Here is a 6,000-nt window from a genome sequence, read left to right on the forward strand (position 1 = left end):
CCACTCTTAACCTCTCTCACACGCACACCCTATATATCATATACCAGTCATCCTATAAGTTTCTACTGCCTTACTTTTGCTTTCTGTTTTCTTTTATTTTGTCTTTTGATGTGGTTTCTGTCTCTATTAATGTATATAGCACGATATTTAGTAATTGCAGCGATTTATGCTTCAATGATAAGATAATACAGTGATAGTTCTTAGAAATAGTTTTTAGGTCGAACAGTATTTAAATTTCATTTTATTTCATGTTTAATAAATTTTAAGCTCTGAAATGACTTTAAATTGTATTTTTTTGCACAGTTGATTCAGAATGTTTAATGCAAGAATCACATATTTAACTAAATGAACAGAACAAATGTTACAATTTAATAAAATGTTTAAATATTCTTTTATAAACACCAGGGTTAACTAACATTGAAATGATAAAGTCATTACCTGAAATAAAACATGAACTGAAATAAAATATACAAAAACTTAATTATTTTATTTCAGCTAGTGGCCAAGACCACAATTCTCATTTTTGTTCAAGAAGAATAAATAAAACTGAAACTAAAACCTAATTAAAAAATACTATAAAATAATAATAATATTTAAATAATATTGTTATTATTTAAATATGAATTATTAATTAATTTATGTTTAATTTATTTTATATAATAAAAACTACTATTATTATTAAATAAAAAAAGAATAAAAAACTAGATAAAGTACTAAATAAAGAACTAAATTATTACAACTTTACTTAAAATTAAAATGAAAACAGAAAAACAAGAATAAAGTCTTGTTCAAAATATTATCAAAAACTATATATATATATATATATATATATATATGTGTGTGTGTGTATGTATAGGTATATATAATATAACAATAAACAAATAGCAATATTTACTTTAATGTTTTTATTAACATTTCTTTAAAAATCAATCAGTCAATAAATAAATAACATGAAAAATGTCACTGACTTAAGTAGACATTTTTGTCATGATGCAAAAAATGTAATTTTTTTAAATCAATTCATGATTTATATTTGTCTACAAAACACAAGCAAAGCATTTACATTTTTTTAGATCATAACTTTCAATCAATGTGCAAATTTAATTCTAAATAAATATTTTTTTGTCAATTTATTATGTCACATACCACAGTTTGAGAACCACTGATATAAAATATATTTTATGACTTGCCTTGCATACAAGTTTTCTATTAATTATCATTCTTTTGAAACCAGGCTTTTTTTCCTTCCAAAAATGAATTAGATTGATTGCTCTCCCTTACTTTGATTGACATGCATGTGTGCGCTCTATGAAGTATTTGCTCTATGAAGTTTGACAGGTTTGTTTAATTGCGGTGTGTTTTACAGAAGTGCTGATATGTTCCTCACTGCAGCTGACGCTGTTCTTCTGTCATCTGTCACGTGTTTGTTTTTACATAATTCGTTTTACTGCAGCAAAGTGACGCCCAAGATGAAGGTTCCCTGTTCAAAGACTGATTAATCAATAAGGGAACTGCCTTACTAAAACTGTGACCATTTTCATTATGGATTTTTAGCGGCTTTATTGAAAAGTTGTTGTAATCCTACTGCTGTTTGTGTATATATATTTACATGTTTATATTGCATATATTTACATATAGATTATTATTAAAAAGTTTGAGGCCAGTATACGTTTATTCATCAAGGATGCATTAAATTGATCAAATGTAACAGTAGCATTTATAATGTTGCAAAAGATTTTGCTTTCAAATAAATGCTGTTCTTTCGAACTTTCTGTTAATTTTGAATTTTAAAAAAATTAAATGTATCACAGTTTTCAATAAAATAGAATGTTATCAACATTTTAAATTATCAGAACATTTTTGAGCAGCAAATCAGCATATTAGAGCGATTTCTGAAGCATCATGTGACACTGAAGACAGAAGTCATGATGCTGAAAATTCAGCTTTGATCACATGAATAAATTATATTTTAACATATATTCACATAGAAGACAGTTACTTGAAATTGTAATAATATTTCATAATTTAACTAATTTTACTGTATTTTTAAACAAATAAATGCAGTCTTGGTGAGCAGAAATGACTTTCATTTATTGTCAGATATACGATATCCACAATCAGGTTATTGTACATTAAGCTATACCACAAAAAATAATTAAACTTAGGTGTTAACCCTTGTGCGTCAAAAAAAAAAAATGGACAAAAATGTCCATGTCCAAAAACTGTCATTAAAATATGATTTATTAAAAAAAATTCCACTTTCACTGATGTCAGTTTTTTAACCAGCATCTGTTCTATCCATAGATACCAAACATTCATCAATTTTCAGAACTGTAACCCTTTAAATGCTGGTTTGTTTGCATAATGCCACAGGTGTTTTTTTTATGGAAAAATTAAAAATAGTAGCAATTTCCATATACTAAATGCTAAGCAGAATTTTTTTCTTTGCTTATTAGATTCTTGAATGTGTCGGTGAAGAACAACAACATTCATTTTGAGGCATTTATATTTTGTGTTAGATTTTTTTTTTTTTTTTTTTTTTCAAAATGTATATGTATTTTTTCAAAATGGCACAATCTAGTTAAAATGGTAAATTTTTTTAATTTGAAGCCTTGCCGATAGAATAAATGCCTATTAGCAAATATTGCATCATTTTATAGTCAAGTTTAATGGGTTAAATAATTGCAGTTTTAATGGGTTTCAATGTGGACATGTTTGTCCTTAAGGTCCTGAGTGTGAGCATTTTTTGTATGGAAATGAGGGTGAAATATTAAAATTTCAATAAAAATAAGCACCTGAGCCAAAATGTATGCAGTTGGCATTAACACAGGGACACGTATACCAGAAAACAAAACCCAAATGGACAAAAATGTCCATAAGGTTGCACAAGGGTTAAACAAGTACAATTGACCACAATCTGACTTCTCAGTTCTGACAACGTTCAGTTCTCCCATGGCATTATGGGATATCAGCAGGTCCAGTAGTTTCTATTTTCACCATTCTCTGTAGTGTATTTATAGTAAACTGTGTTGTGCAGATGTGTGTCAGTCGTAGCCGGTTGATAAAATCTGGCCTCGCAGGTTCGTTCAGGTGTTACGCAACACTGATCCTGACCGGCCGCACCCTTGCTGTCCTCTGATCTTTGTGCACAAGAGCTAAATCAACAGCTCTCAGGTCAGCGACAGCAGCCATCAAGGCTAATGATCCATCATTAATGAGTCGGTTGGCGTCTGCGGGGTTTGAATCATTTTAACGAGTCCGATTCTAATTACTTTGATTAACGATTCAGCCCAACCTTTGGACAGCTGCAATCTATCACAGGTGGAAGTGTGTGTGACTAATCAGCAGCACCTCCATGTGACCTTTAGTGATCCATTTACAGTGTGAGCTCTTTCACCGATTTATCAAACACACCTCCTTTCTATGTGTGTGTGTATAAATAATATAAAAATATTATTTAAGACATCATTTAAAAAGGTAGTTGACATTTTATTTTACTGTCTAAAAATGTCAAAACTTTACATCCTCCTTTTAAAATCTGTTAAATTTTAATTATTTGACCAAAATAAGAGGGATCATACAAAATGCATGTTATAGTTGATAGCTGATAGTTGTTCATGAGTCCCTTGTTTGTCCTGAACAGTTCAACTGCCTGCTGTTCTTCAGAAAAATCCTTCAGGTCTCACAAATTCTTTGGTTTTCAGCATTTTTGTGTATTTGAACCCTTCCTAACAATGACTGTATGCTTTTGAGATCCATCTTTTCACACTGAGGACAATTAAGGGACTCATATGCAACTATTACAGAAGGTTTGAACACTTACTGATGCTCCAGAAGGACAAAACATGCATTAACAGGGTGTCCACGGGTCCTTAAAAAGTCTTAAATTCAGATTTGATAGGTCTTAAATATTAAATATCTTAAATATCTTTGGTCTGACAGACCTGATGGTTGTTTACAGTATTTAACAAACATTTCTTGTTTGTAAATTCATAAATGTATTTAAAACATTAATCTTCTAACATTATCTGTATATTATTTATTGCACTTGAAATTGTGCAGTGTAAATTATTTAATCTGCCTGGTAACAGCCCTATAGAATTTATTGTTGAATTGTAATAATTTGAAATGAAAGGTGATGCATACATTTAAAAAGTTACAAAAAATATGCATTTATAAAGGTAAATAAAAAAATATGCTGATTTAAGTATGTTAGTGCGTAGTAAGTTGAACACTGATGAAAATATTGCTTGTAAAAATATTTTTGTGTGGAATATTGTCTGCTGATATGGAAAGTTCACTGTATATTGTAGTAATACAAATGACATTTTAGTTTTCTTTTTACATTAAACACATTAAATAATACATATACTGTATGTATGAAATATGTGTATTTCAATTACAGGTTTAGCTCTTAAATTTCATATAAGCTGGTATTGCAAAAGGTCTTAAAAAGTATTAAATTTTTTCACTTGTTCATATCTTTCGAAACCCTGATTTAGAGCTTGAATTAAAAATATGAAGATCTGGGTAACTAACATATTTTGTCTTCTGGGAAACATGTAAGTATCTTCTGTAGCTTCTGAAGGGCAGTACTAAATGAAAAAATATGACATTTAGGCAAAATAAGAAAAATGTGCACACTGTTCAAAAGTTTTTCCTTCTGGAGCATCAGTGAGTGTTTGAAACTTTTTGTAATAGTTGCGTATGAGTCCCTCAGTTGTCCTCAGTGTGAAAAGATGGATCCCAGAATCATACAGTCATTATTGGAAAGGGTTCAAATACACAAAAATGCTGAAAGACCAAAGAATTTGTGGAACCTGAAGGATTTTTCCAGTTTAACTGTTCAGGACAAACGAGGGACTCATGAACAACTATCACTAAACAAAAAAAACACAGCTGTGGATCAATCAGGTAACAACACAGTATTAAGAATCAAGTGTATGTAAACTTTTGAACGGGGTAATCCTATTAAGGTAAGTACTAAATAATAAACAACATGCATTTTGTATGATCCCTCTTATTTTGGTCAAATAATTAACATTTTGTGGATTCCGCAAGGTGTATGTAAACTTTTGACCTTAACTATATGGTCACTAAGGCTGCTTTTATTTGATCAAAAATACTGTAATTCAGTGTTAGTAGTAGATGTATACATCAATACGGACTTATTGAGTATTGACAGCATCAGTACTGGCGCGTCTGACAGCCCAAGTTAGGAGCGTCTGATTCAATTAGTTGTGGCTATTGTAATTCTAAGCTGTTTCTGGCTCTTTTGTTCACTTCCTGTTTGATTGGGCGGCTCAGATCTGCAGCTTTACTAATGAAGATGTGAATACACAGTGACACGCCAAATTGCTCTTCGCTGCAGGTGAAAGGAGACACGGATCAGGAAGGAAAGACGTGTGTGTGTGTGTGTGTGTGTGTGTGTGTGTGTGTGTGTTTATGGCTCAGAATTCCCTAAACGTCTCTCCTTCACACCAGGTTTTTCCTGCTCTTGTAGCCATTTCCATACGCTCATAAGAAAAGAACAGTAAGTGAATTTGAGAGCAGCTCATCCTGTTATACTATCTCTATGGCTCTCTCTGTCTAAATGAAATCTCAATGCTTTTGTTCTGTAATGCAGCACATTGGCATTGATTTCACTTGTGCGCCCTGTAGCCAGTGCTGAGAGACTTTCAGTATGGTATTTTTAGCGTCTATTACTTTGTTTAGAGGTAGAATTATTAATATCTTAATTAAATTCTTAAATTCTTAAAAATTTTTAATATACTTAGGCCTGCAAAACTATTCATTTATTTATTATTCATTATTTTCATGTTTTAATGTCATCCCTTTTTTTACAATTTAATGAAAAGTGGTTAATGTAAATTTATTTTTAATTTAATTTGACTCATGTTTTCAGATATGCACATGCTGCATTTTATGGCAAACAGTAATAATAAGTAATAAGTATTTATTTATTATAAATATTTTCAATGCATAATTAATATTTTCATG

Source organism: Garra rufa, chromosome 5 (genome assembly GCF_049309525.1).
Source record: "Garra rufa chromosome 5, GarRuf1.0, whole genome shotgun sequence".
NCBI lineage: Eukaryota > Metazoa > Chordata > Actinopteri > Cypriniformes > Cyprinidae > Garra > Garra rufa.